Source organism: Acinonyx jubatus, chromosome A1, assembly GCF_027475565.1.
Source record: "Acinonyx jubatus isolate Ajub_Pintada_27869175 chromosome A1, VMU_Ajub_asm_v1.0, whole genome shotgun sequence".
Taxonomy (NCBI): Eukaryota; Metazoa; Chordata; class Mammalia; order Carnivora; family Felidae; genus Acinonyx; species Acinonyx jubatus.
Window position 1 is genome coordinate 76710493 of NC_069380.1, and position 20307 is coordinate 76730799.

General features: G+C 40.3%; 1 protein-coding gene across 2 annotated transcripts in view; it reads right to left on the reverse strand.

The window, feature by feature from the left end:
• The window catches only part of NALF1 (NALCN channel auxiliary factor 1), a 623416-nt gene that overhangs the window by 529232 nt on the left and 73877 nt on the right, over positions 1–20307 (reverse strand). The window lies entirely within an intron of this gene.

The window sequence follows — 20307 nt, forward strand, 5'->3', positions numbered from 1 at the left end:
AAATAAATGTTAGCCCAGGAAAGCCTGACACGGCTTTTGTAACCTCACAACTGTCTCCTTAAAACATACATGCCTAACTATACTGAACACCTCCAGGGATCCGTCACCATTTAAATTATTCCTTGTGGCCCATAAACCATGGATATCAATTTTCACAAGAACGTCACAGGTCTGAAACAATCCCCCAAGGCACAAGGGAAGAGGGTGAGTGAGCCGTGAAAGCAACAATTAACCTCAGTAAGTAGATCCACACTTTGCCTTTTTGCACAGTAAACAAGGGCGGATGCCCCAGCGCATTGCAAAATTAATTGTTTGGTCACAATCAAAGGTTTAAGGATCAGATTTTGTTATAATGACATTAGGCATAGTGGTCAGACAAATCTTCACAATTAGTCTCATGACTTCTTTGTTGCGTTATTATCGTTAAGTTTCACTTACTAAGTTCACATTCAAGGCTACAAACTGGCATGTGTGTCTTAACTTCTAGTTGTCCCTCATTATAAATGTGCACTCAAAGTTTTGTAAAGGAAAACATTACATGCAGATGTAACACGGGACTAAAGACTTATGTGAGGGGGCGCCTGGGTGGCTCGGTAAGTTAAGCTTCCGACTTCCGCTCAAGTCATGATCTCATGGTTCACAAGTCTGAGCCCTGCGTCGGGCTCTGTGCTGATGGCTCAGAGCCTGGAGCCTGCTTCGGATCCTGTGTGTGTGTCTCTCTCTGCTCCTCCCCCACTCATTCTCTCTCTCTCTCTCTCTCTCTCTCTCTCTCTCTCTCTCTCTCTGTCTCAAAAATAAATAAACCATTTAAAAACTTTTTTAACTGAAAACAAGACAAGTTAACACAAAAGCCTTGCACTACACAAGCTCTGAGATGATTCCAGATGTGGTCTGTGCCTTTAAACCAGGAACAAGGCCATGGTGAGGCAGTATGTGTCATGTGAAGCCATCACAGATAAAAGCAGCACAATACAGGTGAAGATGTAAGAATACATCTGAATTAGCAGTAGGGAAAGAAGACATTCCACAGATGTTGTCGTGGCGGGAGAAAGGGTAAGAGGTTTGTGGAAAGACTGGACATCACTGTAATGGAGGCTTCATTTGGGAGAAATACCAATTTGGAGGAGAGAGAGAGCAACATTACGCACAGCTTCACATTCTGCTTAACAATGTGCTTTTTCTTCCTTCAACAGATAACTACTGAAAGTCTATTTGAACAGCAAGGCACTAGATCTATAAAGAGGCAGGCCCTGATACTAAAAAACTTGCAATTTTGTCTAACGATAGGAAGGAGTTCTTGTAGATATACACAGCTGTACATATCACTATTCCCAAAGTATCTCTTTCAACAATTCTGGAACACTTAGGTCAGTGTATGTTTCTGTGTAGGAACACAGTCTCTAGTCTGAGAAAGACTGAGCATGACTGATAGGAACAATGTCAGTTGCCTGGTGGGGAACCACAGAGGTCTCAGAGCAGTGGTATGAAGGATGCTTGTCGGGGGGGGGGGGGGCGGTGGGGCGCTGGATGGCTCAGTCAGTTGAGCACCTGACTTCTGCTCAGGTCATGATCTCACAGTTCATGGGTTCCAACCCCGTGTCAGGCTCCATGCTGACAGCTCAGAGTCTGGAGCCTGCTTGAGACTGTGTCTCCCCCTCTCTCTCTGCCTCTCCCCTGCTTGTGCTCTGTCTCTCTCAAAAACAAATAAACATGAAAACAATTTTTTCTTTAAAAAAAGAAAGATGCTTGTGGGTTTTGCAACAGACTCTGTCTTATGCTGAGGAGTCAATGGATTAAGAAGGAAGAGCAAAGTGCAAGTCAGGGACAATTACCGGCAACAGTGTCTTGAGGAGACTCCTTTACTTTGGTAGAAGTGGGTAGAGGTAATGGGCACATATGTGTCTCTCATGTCCTGCACATGGGTCTGGCTCTCCTGAATCTGGACCCATATTCCAATTAGTGCAGGAGACCACGTGCCAAACAGAAGCCATCAGCCAACACTCCGTGTTTTCTCTGTCCTACCGGCTCAGCACCTCCACCCGTCCATGCTCTCTGTTTGGAGCCTAAATTAGCTACCTTCAATGGCATTTATTTTTGCCCCTCTCTTTCAGACTTCATTGCTGGGAACTGCTGATCTCTCCCTAGGGGGCCCGTCACTCTTACCAGAGTGTCTTCCGCTGAACCCTATTGCCTCTTTCTTCCTGCTGTGCCCTGAGGGGAACGGAGAAGCTATCCAGAAACCGCTATGCTCTTTACTTTATGTAAAGCCAGAGCAGACTTCCAGCAAGAACTTCTGTGTCATTTTCAACATTCTAGAGGGTGAACTATCTCTCTCATAATAACCTATAATTCTACTAAAATACCAAACTATTCCTCATTCCAATCAGCAACTATTTATGACTAAGATAGAAATATGAAATAAATATATCTGACATAAACTTGTCAGTAAGACACCAACATAATTCTGTTGACTTAAAAAGGAAAACGATTTTCATATCTTTTAAACACAGCAGGGGAAGACAATAATTTAAGCAAAACATTAATTTTGTAGTAACTCTGTTTATAATTCCTGTCTATAAAATTGAATCCCATCACCATCGTCCAGTTAATGAAAACGGAGGGCCACTATGAGGTTATATCTTGGGCACACACAATTAGTTCTTATATTTTCTTGCTTTCCTAAAGCAAAGATTACCACAAAAAGGAGATCGATGCAGACTGTACAACATTGGCAAATCCTTCCATATACGATTGGGTTTGGTTGTTGTTACCATTTGTTAAGGGTTGAATTGTTTCCCCCTGCCAAAAAGAAAATGTGTTGTATTTCTAACCCCTAGTACTTCAGAATGTGTTGAGATTTGGAAATAGGGTCATTGCAAACATAACGTCAAGATGAGGTCATATCAGAGTCGCGTGGGTCCCTTATCCAATGTGACTGTAGATGACCATTGTAAAGACACAGACACACAGGAGATGCCAGGTGAAGACAGAGGACTGGAATGAAGTAGCTTATCTACAAGGCAAGGTAAAGGTGGGCACGACCAGAAGCTAGGACAGAGACTGGCCAGATTCTCCCCCAAAAGCCTGTGAAAGTATCAACCCCGCAAACAACTTGACATTGGGCTTCCAGCTTTCAGAATGGTAAGACTATACATTTCTGTTCTTTTACCCCATCTAATTTATGACACTTTGTTACAGCAGTATAAGGAAACTAACATATGATTAAATATTGCTGATAAAAGGAGGTTCAGTAGAGCAAAATGGAAGTTCAGCTGTAGAAGCAAACCATGTCAAGTATGCTAGCCTTTCAGTCTTTATCTCAAATACACACCCACAGACACACACATGTGTATCTATATATAGTCACTGCATCCAGGTAAATTTCTCATTCTTTTCAAAGAGATACATCTGATTTCTGTAATGTGGAATGTTGTGCGTGTAGCAAATGGAACTTGGGGCACCCTGAGAAGGAGGACTCACTCTCTGGAGTTCAAGGAAGAATATTTTAAGTCAATGTGATGCATGTTGGGCAAGAGAAAAGGTGAGCAAGATAAGGAATAACAAGAGCAGCAGAAAGGTGCACGGTGCCTACTCATGGGCCCTGGCCAGTCCCATTTATGTGTGTCGCACTCACTTAATCATGAAGCTTCCTCTTCCATTCACAAAAACGTCCTGGCTTGATGATGAATTACGTTTTCACATAACAACAACCTAGAAGTACAACTTCTCGTTCTTCTTTGTACCCTAACCACTCTTATCTTCAGCAAGTCACTAAGGATCCTTTGTAAAATGGCAATTGTGATAGTCTATCTCCCCTCCCAAGGTCAGCCATGAAATATAAAATAACATGCGAGATGTGAACATGCTTTCAAAGTTAGAAGTATTATTCAAATGCCAGACGCTTTTGTCACAATCCCCGCAAAGTATTAGCACTCAGTTACAGGAGCTGTTTTCTGTAATCTATTCTCTTCTTCTCCAGCTGGTACCAGTTAGATTAGTCTTCTCGGTGGCCGTTTCAATATGCTCCCAACCTAATTCCTTCGCGCTAGTAGTTGCCTCTGACTTTCTCTACTTAAGGGGAAAGAAACAAGAAAGGAACCAACATTTATTGCAAGCCTACAGCCTTATAAGCACTGAGCAAGGCACCTGCCATATAGTATGGCAATAAATGCTCTTACTTATTAAACTTTCATTACAAATCAGGCATTGGGCTAAGCAGCTTGCACAGATCAGAACACGCAATGCTGACCACCCATATTTGAAATTGTTACAACGACCCTTATTATAAATAAAGAAATGGAGGCCCAACATATAAAGCAACAGTAGTTCAGATTTGAAGTGTCTGAGTCCAAGGACAGTTCTCTGCTTTTGAGCTAAATGACCTTGAGCCAATCATTTAGCATTTCTGTTCTCCCTACTCATCTGACAAAGGGGCCTAATCATAGTACCTAATGAACTGGTTTATTATGAAGATTAAATGAATTAATACATGGAAAAGTTTAAAAAGGACCTAGTGCATCGTAAGTGCTCCGTATGTGACAGTGATGGCTGCCTGCTACTACTGTCACGACTGTTGTCATTAAAATTATAATTATCGTATCCAAGGGCACACAACCTGTAGGTGGCAAAGAAGATTCAAATTGGGTATTTTGAGCACTGACCTGTTTATTCAGTCAACAATTTATTTAATGCGTGCTACGATGCCAAGAATAAAGTGATGGGCTAGACTGGACGTTCTTCTTTATATAGCTACTGGTTTTACTCTCAATGGGCTCACATTCTGTCAGAAAAATAAATGTAAGCTCATTGTCGTGATACTTGTGAGAGTACACACAGAGAGCACACAGTAGGTATACATCTCCCATTCTAGGGGTGTCCTGTTAAGTCTACATCTGAAAGTTGAGTCCAAAGTTAACCATACAATGTGGGGGGTGGAGGAGAGAATAAAGGTCCTGAAATTGGAGGCTGAATGGGGAATGGAAAGACTATGTGCCTGTACAGCAGGTTTTGACATGAGTTAGACAAAAAAATCAAACAGCACAGACAGGAGCCTGAATTTCCAACCTCCAGATATCAGCCTTGGAGGACGCTGCAAAAAATAACAGTAAGCACATCTGTTTCGGTACTTTTTTTTTTTTTTTTAATTAAAAGCTGTCAAATCTTAACCTAAACACATGAATGAATTAATCATTTTCTGGCAACCAACATACCATTGGAAACCATTTTACATCTTTTATAAAAATCTCCTAAACATAGTACAACAGAATGATACAAGTAAGAAAATCAGTATCAACACAAATAAGAAATATCAGTTAAAGTGCTCTTAAACCTCTTCCTCCTCCTCCAAGAATTAGTCACCGGTCAACTTCGATGGATAGAAATGTCCACTTATTGCCTTAAAATAGTTACTTAGTTGTCCTGTTATTATTTTCTTCAGACTAAATCACTGGTTCTCAAATTATGTACTTTCAGAACATCTGGGATCTATACTATAGTTTTCCATACCAACATAAAAAACAAAAATGGCAGGCCTTCCCAGTTCACTGGGGAGAAAAATAGTAGACGAGATTGTTTCCACTTTACGTTTGCTTCAAGAATATTTCTTCAAGTTCTGGGGCCTACTTCTGCACGTCTGAAACACACATCATTAATACAAAGGCAGCAATGGGGCGCCTGGGTGGCTCAGTCGGTTGAGCGTCCGACTTCAGCTCAGGTCACGATCTCGCAGTCCGTGAGTTCGAGCCCCGCATCGGGCTCTGGGCTGATGGCTCAGAGCCTGGAGCCTGCTTCTGATTCTGTGTCTCCCTCTCTCTCTGCCCCTCCCCTGTTCATGCTCTGTCTCTCTCTGTCTCAAAAATAAATAAAACGTTAAAAAAAAATACAAAGGCAGCAAACAGGTATTACTAGAAAACTTACAAATACAGAATGACTTCTCTCATTGACTTGTGTGCTTGTAGTTATGTATTCTACTGGTATAATTTCTACTATTTTGTATCACTGAATTAATACACTAATATTATAAAATTATATAAAAATAGAACTACCAGGTATCTAGCTGCCTGGATGAGTTTCCCACCAAAGGCCAAGAGGTCTACCTTGCTTGATCACAAGTTGCCCCACCCCTCTGGCACCCCATCCCATGCGTGTTACCTACAATTTTCTTCCCCCTGATTTGCACCACATGTTTACATGGATGTGATCGCCTCAGCAATTCTACCTCCTTGGTTTGGTCTTTGAACCTTTGTGTTCACTGACCTCTGGGAGAGCCTGCCAGACAGCATACAGTGAGGTACCATGACATCAAGGAAATTTCTCCACTGTGGTGACCTCTTTGTTTTCTGTTCCCACCTCTTGCAGCCAGGGTGGAAATACTATGACAGTGTTTGGAAAGGAAACAGACGGCTAGATACTGCAACACCATTAGGTCAAGTCTTATTGTATGTGTATACATACCCACACAATATCTGTAAATATCTATATCTGTCTGTATCTATATCTATATACCTATGTCTATATTTGTATCTGTGCATATACAGAGAGCTAGAAAGAGACACAGGTAGAGACCTTGACATCAACATGTGATAAAGTACTCTAATGAAGGGACTGTCTCATCTAAGTGATAGTAATGTAAGAAAAATCAAGAAAAGGAAAACCGAGCGCATTTGACTTCTTCAAGCCAGCACCTAAAAATTACTGTGACTATGTCAAAATGGCCATCTTGTGTTGTCAAACAGGCAAAGCATAACAGCTAATACTGAGAAGTCTCTTCTTTCACAAATATTTTCATCAGATGACCAAGATCAGTAAAATCAGTGGAAACAGTGCAAAATCGCCAGGAATGGACGGAGACATATTTTAGGGGAATCTACAATGTTTCTAGCAACATATTCTCTGAGCTAAGGTCAACTATATGATATCAAGTCAAACCCTTTGAAGAGCTCTGTTTGATCTGTAATTTCCCAGCCATTGGGCTGAAAGAACCAATACAGATTATAAAGGGATTTATCTCACAACTTGGAAGGCATCCAGTCCCTGCTTTTCAAGTCAGTGCAAACTACTGTGTCCTTAATAAGTGCTGTCTAAAGCAAGAGTTGCTCCTGTAGCAGACACATATCTGCTGCTTCACTGAATGAGACTTACCACCAAATGGAAAGGAAATACGCCCGCTGGGATTGGCACACCAGACACCCCCCCACCACCACCACACGGGCAAGCAGCTCAGCAGAAGGATAGTGAAATCTCACAACTTCCTTCATTTCCCAGCTTTGCTGTGTTAATCACAATTTATGGACTTCTGCTGCACGGCAAATGTTCAACAGGCCCCAAACACCCATTTCCAAAGCGCTGGGTATCATCAGAGTGTGTTCTGAATAAACACAGTCCAACGGGGTTCCTAAATCTCTCCCTAAAATATTTATCTAACCACAAAATTCCAAGGGGAATATGTGGTTGATGTGGATGGCACCCTACAGCTTGCTTATGTAAGTGATGGCATACTGAAGTGCCATCTTGTCTTGATTAGTTATTACAGCTTAGCCCACAGGCTTGCAAGCCCACGTACATAATATTTACCTATTTAGTTCCAATTATATGCGTATGTGTCCAAATGTATATCTTTCTGCCTATAATGGCAGAATGGTTACAAATGGTTACGCTTTTTAAGCACAGATCTAAAAAATGAGAATAGGTTTGCAAATGAGGACAGATTTAAAAATGAAATTGAATGGCCTCTCATGAGACCATGTAGTAAATAGAATTCCTGACTATTCACATTCATAATAAATGAAAATAGATACCTTGCTCCCATCGTTTATAAAACCTGGTCTCACTGAATAGTCCTGAAATACCATCTTCATTTATTTAAGCCTACTAAATTAATAAATATTTCAACTAATGAATATTACCTAGATTTGGGGGGGGGGTGAAGGAATGAAATATTTAGAGAGTACCTATTATTAAACCTTTATAAATATTTGAGAAACATATTATGTCGGTGACAAATCACATCCTTTAGGGTCTAATCAACTAGCTGTTTTAAATTCCTCTCTATCTAGGTCACATTAGCCCTTTTAAAAATAGCTATATTTTAGCTATTTTTTTCTTTGTTCACTGTAAAAATACAAAACATAAGGAAGAGAAAGACCAACCATAATAGCGCCATCAGAGGCTACCAGTGGTTACGTTCGAGGATGATCCTTCACGTTGAGTTACAAAGTGGATGTCATTGTACATACAGGTGCAGCTACGATGAGCTTTTCTGCAGTTGCACCCCTTTCTTCCAGGAGGGGACTGTGGCTGATGGCCCCCTGAGAACCTTAGTCAACCTCACCGAGGGCAGTGTTAATAAGATGAACCCGTATCCTCCCTAGCAATCAAGCAAATAAAATAGACACCTTTCACATTAGACACCACAGTAACACAAACAATGGCTTAGCAATTCCAAATGTTGCTGGACAAAAGGATATGTTGTGAAGAACAACGTGCTCACCCAAACATGATCTTTTCAAATCAAATGAAACCAGACATAAAGAAAATGTATGATTAGGTCACTAAAAATTCATTTTCTTTCAAGGGGAATTTTACTACAAACCAGATGGAAATGCAGACCTATTAGCACTAACTAGGACAGGAGAAATACATACTGAAATCTGCAATCAATCAATCGTCTCACGGATTGGCTGGGTTAATGATATGTATAATCAATACAGACATAAACAGATGGATTAAGTGTCAAGCAGAATATTTCAGAACTGTGATCAGCCTATGAGAAGCTTTATATCCGCATATGTAAAACATAAGAAAAACCTCTTATTACAAACATATTGATGCTTCATGTTAGAGCAACATTCAAACAGCACCGATTTTCATTTAAAGTGTAAAAAAATTCCATTAAAATAAACTGATGTAGCCCAACTTCTAAACTGCTGATTGTCATATATTGATTTCACGTATTCAGTTCAAAACAGTCACAGAGAGGCACAAAATGTGGACTTCTGCTCCACTCTTTGTTTTAATGAGCATCTGATCCCTAAAAGGAATCAACTAAAAGCTATAGAAATAAAAGCAAATTAATTTTTACTGACTGTCATATCACAGAAAGAGCCCAAACTCAGAGTTATTTTTTTATAATTTTATTTTGTACTATGGCTAAGGGAAGCAGGCAACTGATAACAGAAAGAATTAGAAATTGAGGTTTGGGGGGACACGAGAGCCTGGAGGGGGGGCTCAGTCGATTAAGCGTCCAACTTTGCTCAGGTCATGATCTCATGGTTCATGACTTCGGGCCCCACGTCGGGCTCTGTGCTGACAACCCCTCAAAGCCTGGAGCCTGCTTCGGATTCTGTGTTTCCCTCTCTCTCTGGCCCACCCTCGCTCGTGCTCTGTCTCTCTCTCTCAAAAATAAATAAACATTAAAAGAAAATTCAAAAAACAGAAGAAATTGGGGCTGTGGGGAAAAAAGCATCAGAGAGCCAGAGGGAAAATGCAACAAGAAATGGCGAGCTATAAAGAGAGATTAGGGTGCAGAAAATGATACAGAGGTACCTTACCCCCCTCACCATGTGCTTCCCTGACATAGAAAAAAAATAAATGTCCCATGGGCACAGAAACAGAGAAAAACGTAACAACATGGAGATCCACACCACATGACCTTCCTTCTACAGTAGTTCCTCCCAAGTTAAAGTCACACTGTGCTTTGTGACTAGATGCATACATGGTTTGCCACTGCCTGTTACCTGCCTCCGAGGCAAGATGAACGATTTCAAGGACAAGGATTCCCTCTCCCTGTGCAATGTTCGAACAGGACTGCGTTAGTGTTCTGGGCAGCAAGAGGTGGTTACCAAATGCTATTCTAGTGTCCTAAAATGCTCTACAGTGGTTTGTAAGATTTATTTTCATGGTCCATATCAGAATACTCTATGGGCACATATCCATGTATCACTTAGGGGACAAGAGCAGCTTCTAAGAAGTCAGCGTGAATCACATGAGTACCTTCAAGTTAGGGAGAATGTTATCCACTGTCTCACATGCTCTTTTGTAACAATGCAAGAGTTACACGGATGCTGCTCTATACATGTATGTGTAGTTGGCCACTGAACAACACGGGGTCCACTTACGTGCAGATTTTTTACAGTACAGGTCTGTAAATGTACTTTCTCTTCCTTATGATTTCTCAATGACCCTTTGTTTTCTCTATCATATTCATTGTAAGAATACAGTATATAATACATATAGCATACAAAATATGTGTTAATCAACTGTTTATGTTATCAGTAAGACCAGCAGTCAACAGAAGGCTGTTAATGGTTAAGTTTATAGGGAAGCATATGTTATATGCAGATTTTCAACTATGTGGAGGGTTGGTACCCCTTATCCCCAGTTGTTTGAGGGCTGTGTGTGTGTGTGTGTGTATGCACATGCTCACAATGCCATTTATAATAGACATTTTCTCTGTGTATTCATGTCAGCATACCCTGCTCTAAAATATACCTTCAGGCATTCCTAATCATTACAAAGTGTTTTTCTCTTTTCATGTTTCTATGTAAGAAAAGATCCTCTTAAAGAGTAGGGAGGCACTTATAAAGGAAAGAGACACAGAGAAAGCAAGAGTTCCCAGGAATCATGACCAGGCACTTCTCACGACCTACAGAGAGAGCAGGAGACACTGGGAGGGAGACTGGCCTCAATGCAAGTCTCAGCTCTGTCACTTGAGTCCTGTGTCCTTGACCAAGTCATCGCACCTATTTCAGGCTCAGTTCCCATAACTGAAAATGACGTCCATGAAAACTGCCTTCTGGGATTCGTTTCAAAATAAAATCAGATGTTGCATCTACAGTGCTTTGAACAGTAGCATCTGGCCTATAGTAAGCACTCAATAAATGGATAATAGTTTATTTCTAAAATTATGGCTCTGACAGGATGTATATTGTACACCTGTGGCAAGTTATTTTACCACTCCGATTCTAGGCTTTTCTTCTGCAAAGTGAAAATAAACACCTATCTATAAACGGAAGTCCTTCACAGGATGAGGGATCTTCTACGAAACTTCCCCAACACGAAGAGGCACGATAAATAATGTTAACATAGTAATTTCAAGAACACTTAGGATATGAACAAAATCATTGGGACTTACTTTTTTCTACTAATTGAGACCTCCAGAAAACATTTATTAAGAATAGGATTGGACAGGGATGCCTGGGTGGCTCAGTCGGTTAAGCATCTGACTCTTTCTTGGTTTCCACTCAGGTCATGATCCCACAGTTCGTGGGTTTGAGCCCCACATCAGGCCCCACACTGACAGTGCAGAGCCTGCTTGGGATTCTCTGTCTCCCTCTCTCTGCCCTCCCCTCCTCACACTCTCTTTCTCTCTCTCAAAATAAGTTTTAAAAATACATGAAGAACTGTTCCAGTAGCCTTAACTGAACCAGCTAGTCCCCCTGCGATCAAAGGCTGCACACGGACCCAGCCATGTCCTGTTCCTGCACTCGGCTATGGTCGCTACTTTGAAAATCCATCAGCATAGATCCTCCAAACATCTAAACTTCAAAATCTACTTTAGTTTGTCCTAGAATTATGATAGTCTCCGACAGCAGCCAGAGTTATCTAAGACATTCTCTTGATTATCTCTGTTGTTGAGAGCCATCTAAAATTCAGAGGCCATTGTGTGAGGTCTCAGGACCCGTGGAGTCTTGCATTGTAAGTATCAATGAGGGCCAAGGTCAACTGTATATGTGGTACAGCTGTGTATGCCTAAAGTTGTAAAGGTCAAACAGTTACCTGACATTATGCCTAGCAAATTATTCACAGATATACAGGATAGTGACTCTAGTTCCCTAATCGAGAAGAGCTTGAAAGATACTTTTCATAATTATCCATAACTGGGCTTTAACTTCTAAAACAGACCTGAAAGCACCATGGTTTCATAGGTAAATAATACAGACTCTTTTATCCAATGATCTTTCTAATTGCTTTCAAGCCATTATCCAAATATTTTTCTCAAAAGTGCAGGGTTTACCAGCAGCCTGTCTGAGAGTTGTCTAGTCTAATCAGGAAGATATGTTAATGGCCGGGGTGAAATCTCAATAGGACCATTGCAAAAGGTCGTCAGAAGGTTCTGTTCTCTCTGACTTTGAGTAGTCAATTAAATCTTGAACGACCTAAACCGTCATTTTTTTCTTCCCTTTTTAAAGAATTTCCTTTTCACTGTGTCTACTTTGCTTCTGGCGATTCTTTTGTTGCATTCTTGGTTTTGGCCTAAATTTTCCTTGACCTTTTAGCGTCCTTGTAGTCATTTATCTTCTTCCTTCTGAGGAAGAAGGGAGTTTGCATTTAACACCTTAAATAAAATCACTGGACACGCATTTCTTTTTCCCCAAAGGGGCATAAAACCATTTCATTTGAAAATGTACTTATAATACATAGAATATTTTACCTTGCAGTTTAGATTTGTATTATGTTAGTGATTAAAGCTCAAAAAAATCTAACCAAAGTATAAAACTAATACAACCTTTAACTTTACTTTTTGGATGCTTCCAAATCCCAAATTCCTAGATTGGTTTGAGATTATATTTTAATATAAACTTTTTATTCGTGTAAGTACTTGAATTTTGATTTTTAAAGTGTTTTGCAACTGAACATATAAATAGACTTTAGGCCTACATATTATGATCATAATTAATACAGTGTAACATTTAATGGCTATCAAATAGATTGGAAGCCATCATTATCTATCTATCTATCTACATTATGCCTCAGTGAGGTATTTGAGGAGTTATATGAAATATTATGTGAAAAAAATCTCTTATTAACAAAGTAGGAAATATATCGGCAAAGGATAAATTAATCTGAAATGTGCAGTATCATTTACAACAGCCTTTCCTAAAACATACTGAATGAAGAGAGAAATTCTGTGGTGAAATGACTGTGGAAAACACAGTAATTAGATCTCTTCTCGGGTCATGGTTTTGCATATTAGCCTATTATAATAAAAGCTCGGGTCCTAGGTAAGAGAAACATTTGTTAACAACCTCTGAAAGCAGGGTTCTAAGGAACACCCTTTTTAAAATGTGGTATTCAAAAATTATATGCAAAATCTCTACCATTTGTGATGGTTCCCAGTTAAAAATTAATGTTTAGGTTTTATGGAACAGAAAATTTCAGGATAGACCTTTATTACCTATTACATTAAAAAGAGGTTTCTTACATCTTATATTTGCTTTATTTAATGAACATTAAATGAGTATCTAGAATGTACTTTGCTAAGCACAAGTAATTTAGGATGAATAATTCACAGTTCTTACTGAGCTCAATTTCATCAAAGGATAAAGTGAAAGTGCTAGTTCTTAATTAAGGTCAACAACATATTGGCTAGGCGTCTACCGAAGCTATTGACTTGTGATACGTGTTGTATTCAGATCTTTGACATATTCCAGCCTGCTCATATTCTACCTTGATGGATTATTTTCAATTTTCTTATCAGAAACATGAGGTGAAAACAAAAAACAGCCCTAGAATATGCGAACCTATCTTGATATATACGATAAATCACTGGTCAGGACTATACATCATACTCACGAAATAAGCGAGGTTAAAAATAATGTTGAATACAGACTGCTATTTTCGTTTGCAGCTACTATATGTCAATTCTTGGAAGCTAGTAATAGAATAATCTTGTGATTACTTTGCCATGGGGTGAACAAAAAAAGAATTTTATAAAATAATCTCAGGGGATTGATATTTTGTTCTTGTTCTAATCATCTATCTCCATTTCGCCCATAAATTCTCTAAAACAAAACAAAACAAAAAATTGTCCTACAAAAATTTTCTCTTATACTTAATAAAAACATGTCTGTGTTTTAAGTTTTGATTTCCTTATCACTGAAAAATAACAATACATATCACTATTTGGTATGAGTTTAAGAACAACTAGGTTGTAAAGGTCACTTTATATTTTTAAATTTTTTTTCAACGTTTTTATTTATTTTTGGGACAGAGAGAGACAGAGCATGAACGGGGGAGGGGCAGAGAGAGAGGGAGACACAGAATCAGAAACAGGCTCCAGGCTCCGAGCCATCAGCCCAGAGCCTGACGCGGGGCTCGAACTCACGGACCGTGAGATCGTGACCTGGCTGAAGTCGGACGCTTAACCGACTGCGCCACCCAGGCACCCCTGTATTTTTAATCCTGCTAAAGACCATTTTTTCCCCTTAAATGATAAACTTCGAGTATTTTTAAGAGTTCATCATTCAATTAATTACTGAAGTCAGCCTGTTATGTTTCTATTCATCAACCATTAATTGAGTGTCTACTATGCTACAGATACTGAGCTAGAATATTTACCCCCTAATGAATTCGAAAAGAGCAACACTTATTTCAGTCATTTCTCTTGACATTTCCAATGCACTGAAGAAGGCTCGTTGTGGTAGCAGTAATTCTGGGTCAATCTCAATGTGCGTATTTGTCTCCATGTGCACACGTGTTGCTGCAGATCCCCAAATTTGTATGTCATGCCCTACATTTTGCGAATGGTGTGCAAATCCTACTGGTAGGTCCTACAGGGAGCTGTCAACAGATTCAATTCAATTCAATTCAGTTCAATTCAATTCAAAACTCTCATCTGACTTTTAAATCAGCTAGGAAAATGAACACTGTAAGAAATCACTACTGTATTCCAAAGCAATTTGAACACGATTCTATTCTGGCATTTCTTTCCAAATTCGGAGGGCAAAACCCTTTAAAAAAATGCAGTCACAGATTTTCCAGAAATGTTATATTCAGGTCACTTTTCCCGATGAGATGAACTGTTTTGGACAAACTACAGCCTCTCCCAGTCTAAATTTTTCATCAGTAAGTTGGAGTTAAAAATACCTCTGACCTAACACAGTATATCACTTTGGGTGTTACATTTTCTATTGTTTACTAATTCACCCAACAGATATTTATTGAATTCCTAGTGTGTGCAAGGCTCTATGCTGGGCAACTGGGGAAGGGATTCTTGGGAAAACAATCATGCCTCTGCACCTGTGCCATCTAGGCGAACATATCACTGTGAAATTACCCACGGTCTGAAGGAGCCGAGCAAAATTTTCTTCAAGGACCGGGCAGAAATCCCAATTTTTATGGACCTTCCTCTCTCTTTTCAGAATGAGAAGGGATCTTCCCTCCCTAATAGCTCCATATTCTGCATATGTCTAGTACAATATATCTCAGAGACCACATCATACTGTAGTTATTGATGTGAGTTCTTCGGTCTCCCACTGGGTTATCAGTGTCATTTGGGTGAGAAAAACAAGCTTTACCCTAAACTAGCCAACATTTCATGGGCTCTCACGTGTGATTTCACTTACGCTTCCTAACGGTATGAGAAAGTGGGTCCACCATTTCAAAGACAAGGGAACCACGGTTTAGGGAGGCTCAGAGTATCTCAGCTTAGTTAGGAAACGACCGAGCAGGCTGGCTGTGATGCACGTGGCCTGGAACAGCTCAGTGGCGATATCTTAGTAACACTGACACAGTAAAACTGTCCTAAAGTGCCAGCTGACCTTGTTTTCCCACATGCACAACTTGCTGGGCTCGGCAGCCAGAGGGAAGAGGGAAGTGCCGTGGCCCATCAGCTGCAGCTTCCAAAAGCAGTCAGGAGAGAACAAAACAAATGTACAAATTGACCTAAATCTGGGGTCAAGTCTTTTTTTAAATCGTTATTATCAGTGGAAACACTGAGCTTGGGCAACTCAGCGGGGTGAGAGGCAACAGAGGGCACTGATGAGTTATCTCGGCTCCGGAGCCAGACAGGCTGGGTTCTAGTTCTGTCTCCCTCCTGCCCCAGGTGGGCGCGAGCCTCCGTAAGAGCCTCATCCCCTCTTTCCTCAGCTTCCTCCTCTGTAAGAGGGGGCTGGTGATCAAATCTGTGTCACAGGGACGTGGCGAGGATTAAATGAGAAAGTGCATGCAAACGGTTCTGGCACACGCTACGCTTCTAGGCATAACAGTAACACAGCCATCAACACCCACGGAACAGGTCGCAGGCTTACACCAGCGTTATATCCTGATAGGCGCTATCACCAAGCCAGAGTCAAGTGTGACTCATGAGCTCTTAGACTCTATCTCATCTTCATTTATTAAGCCATTTATCACCTGAATTTCAGGAGCGTTTTCTGCAGACCTTCTGTGCACCACAGGAGCCATGGTAGATCTCAGGGACACAAAGCTGAGTAGGAAACAGTCTCCCTAGGACATCATAGATTTCAGAACAATCAAAAATGTGAATGCAGGGGCGCCTGGGTGGCTCTGTCGGCTAAGCGTCTCACTTCAGCTCAGGTCATGATCTCATGGTTCGTGGGTTCGAGCCGCACATTGGGCTCTGTGCTGACAGCTCGGAGCCTGCTTCAGATTCTGTGTCTCTCTCTCTCTGTCCCTCCCCCACTCGCACTCTCTCTCTCTCTCTCAAAAATAAATGAATAAGCATTTAAAAGAAGTTTTTAATGTGAATGCATACTTGAAAAATGCTTGAAATAGGCTGTGACAGAAGTGCCAAAATATTTTTAAAAATTCCAGATTCAGGGGTATTCCAATAAAATAGCCACTATTTTATTATTTGATGCCTTTCTGTTTGTGGCAATTTGTCTAATACTTCATGTAAGGTATCTTGTGTGATTATCGCAGCATCCTCACAAGTGTGCCCATTTTAAAGGTAAAGAAATGAAGGTAAGAAGATAATTTCAAATTCACCCTAGTCGTGCAGCTGGTAACAGGTACAGCCACAAGTCTGCCTCTTGAGCTCTGTCACTGTTTGGGAAAGATCAGCAAACAAAAGGAGACGCACCCGTGGGTCCCTTTCAAGGACAGAACGTTAATTTCATGCATGTTATAGGAAAGGAAGCAAAAGAGACATTAAAGAAACGAGAGTAAATAAGCCAAAGAAATTATCACATGTTATATAAATTTTATATAACATACGTCATAAAACTGGTAAACATATTTTTGCCACGTATTCCCAGAAATGTTCCTGGTGTCTGTGGCCTGACACTGTGCTCACTTTCTGCCTCGTTCAAATTCTCTGCTGATTCGTTTGCTGGTGAATTAAAAATGTAATTTAATAAAGTAGACTTCAATTGCACACCTTAAGTTTCAAAGAATTGACTCCAGATCCCAAAATGAAGGAGACCTAGATAAATAACAGAACTTGTTACAAACACCCTGGGCTTTTAGGGTGGCTGCATATTTAACATTAACGGGAGTAAACTGGGACACTTGGCTGCCAATCCCTTGCAAACCTAGGCTGCGGGAACAGGATTCAGAACAAAGGAAACATCTGTCTCCCTCGATTCCTTGGTGTGTGAAATGGATTTGGAGCATCATGTTTAAATCTGGGCACCACATTTTAGGAAGGAACTTAATTAGAGTGTGCCCAGAGGAGGAGAATCAGGAAAGTAGAAAGTGAAAGTGATGCCTGGTGAGCAGCAGTGAGAGGAAACAGGAACAAGGGACCTGGGGGGGGGGGGGGGAGACACTGAGAAGGGGCATGACCACCCAGTTCACACCTGAAAGACTAGGGTGAAAAGGACCACCAAACTGGGGTGGCTCCTGAATGCAGGCCAGGGTCAGTGGTTGGACATTCGATAAAGGCAGACTTCAAGCCAGTGGAGATGGGAATGGGGCATCTTAGTCGGGGGATAAACTCCCTATTTCTAGAAGAGTCTAAGCACAAGTTTTCTGTTTGAACAAGAGATGGAGGCCATGACCTCAAACGTCCCTTCCAGCCTTTGCTGGACCCTCCACTTCCTCCCACCCCTCACTCTCCAATTTGTGCAAGTCTACAAGCATCCTGTGCACAGGGATTCTTTTCCAACAGCCAAAGGCTCTCGACCGCTTCAGCTCTCATTCTCCAATGATCACCTTCTAAATCTGTATTTTTTAGCCACAAATTGTGATTTTCCAGTACCAATCATTTTTTACTAAAAAAAAAAAAAAGTATTACTATTTAACTGTCTGTAATCTTACATCCTCTACAACCAATAGGTCATCAAGTTCTTCTTTCATTTTTAAGTGATAAGATTTGTATGAACATCTTTATTTCATACTTGGAATATCTGGGCTGAATTACCATAGAGAGATGTGGTAGGTAAGTTCCCAGCGTGATGGTCTCACGGACCTTCTTTCATTTCTCTGCGGTATATTCCAAAATCTTGTCGCATTGATCTAAATGAGGACAAACATCTTCACACCTGCACTGTTACAGAATTAATTCAAATATTTGAGTTTGTGATTTCTTCTTAGGCTATTTCAACCTTGCCAGTTGTTGCCCTGAACTGGAAAAATCCGTCTCTAATACCACCTTCATAACTACATGTGGAACAGCATCGTATCTTCAAGTAATTTCCATGTCCTTATCTCATTGAGGGCATGAAACACAGTTACAGACCAGATACTTCATAATCTCTGATTCACACATATAATAATATCGTTTCCAAATCAGATTTAGTGGCTTTCCAACACTGGTATGTTTCCATGTGCCTTTCTGATCATAATAAGTAGAGGAAGGAGCCATGCCCTAATTCTTTCCCTGGACATTCTCTTCCTTCTCGTATTCTCTCTTAGCCAAGCCATTCACAGCTGGTGAAAGGGGATTGACTCTACGCATGCCAAAAGCTAGCTCTTTGCTACTCTGCCTTTCAGACCAGGTTTTGCATTGGGATTTTCATACGTTAAGCCGAGACCTCCAGGGACTTAATTCATCCTGTCAAGCTGTCTTTTGAATTTCTTCTCTTACTCCCGTTCCACCTTCTCCTAAAACCTCAAGGAACTTCCTTTTACTTAGGAACCAAATACTCACAATTCAATTTCATTTCCATTTCATGCTGAGACCTTGAAGTAGGACACCCTCTGCTATAAAATTTAAAGCTGATTCATGGTGTTAAGCCCTTCGGAAAACAAAGTTGTATTTATTAAAGTGAATACAAAAAAATTTTTAAAAAGTGAATACAGATTTTTTTTTAATTTTCATACAAAATGAGCTAGTATTATTTTGTTCTCCATATCCAAAACGTATATATTTTCCCTAAGCTCACAATTGTCATTCTCGATATTAGAACAGTATCTTGCCCCTGGTGCTCCTTTATACAAAGCGCTGCCCTCAAAGATGAACACTTCTGGCACTTAGCCAATCTCAGGCTTTGCTTACTACTGGCAATCTTTTAACTATTTGTATTTTGCTTTCTTTCTTCATTTTTTCCTCTTCATTTCCATATCTTCTACTTCCCACCCATCTAAATACTTTAACTTTTATTCCAGTTTTTTCTATTATTCAAAGTTTTTTCATACTCCAACGATACCATCTAACACTTTTTCCCTGCCTTCAAGGAAAGTCCTGGCTCCAATTTGAAATTCGTTATTTCTTATGTGAGAGTGATAAAAATGATAGTTATTTCTCAGAAGTGTTTAAAGTATCAAATGAGTTAATGTGGTTGAAAAGAGAATTAATTTCTGAAGAGTACTATGCAATGATGGCTATTCCAATGTAATCATTTTACATGGGCCCCAAACTGACATCAAAACCCTTATGTAGAAAGACATCTTTGTTCATGGATTGGAAGGATTAATATTGTTAAAATATCCACACCATCCCCAACCATCAGCGCACTCAAAGCAATCCCTATTAAAATTCCAATGGTTTTCTACAGTGAAATAGAGCAAAGACTCCCAAATTCGTAGAGCACTTCAGAAGACCTCAAAAAGCCTCAAAAACACAAGCATGTTTGACAAAGAACTGGCAACATCACACGTCTTGATTCCAAACTATATTTATACACTATGATAATCAAAAGAGTATGACACGGGCATAAAAACAGACACATAGATTAACAGAATAATGAGGGCTCAGAAATACACCCACGCAGGGGCGCCTGGGTGGCTCAGTCAGTTAAGCATCTGACTTCGGCTCAGGTCATGATCTCACGGTTCGTGAGTTTGAGCCACAAGTACGGCTCCGTGCTGACAGCTCAGAGCCTGGAGCCTGCTTCAGATTCTGTGTCTCCCTCGCTCTCTGCCCCTCCCCCACTCATGCTCTGTCTCTCAAAAATAAACTTTAAAAAATTTGAAAGAAAAAAGAAAGAAAGAAACCCATGTATCTACAATCAACTAATATTTGGCCAGAGAGCCAAGAACAGTCATTGAAGAAAGGAAAGTCTCCTCCATAAATGGTGTTGGGAAAACCAGATAGTCATATGCAAAAGAATGAAAATGGACCCCTATCTTACACTAATCACAAAACTAGCTGAAATTGGTATCATAACTTAATCAGGACCTACAACC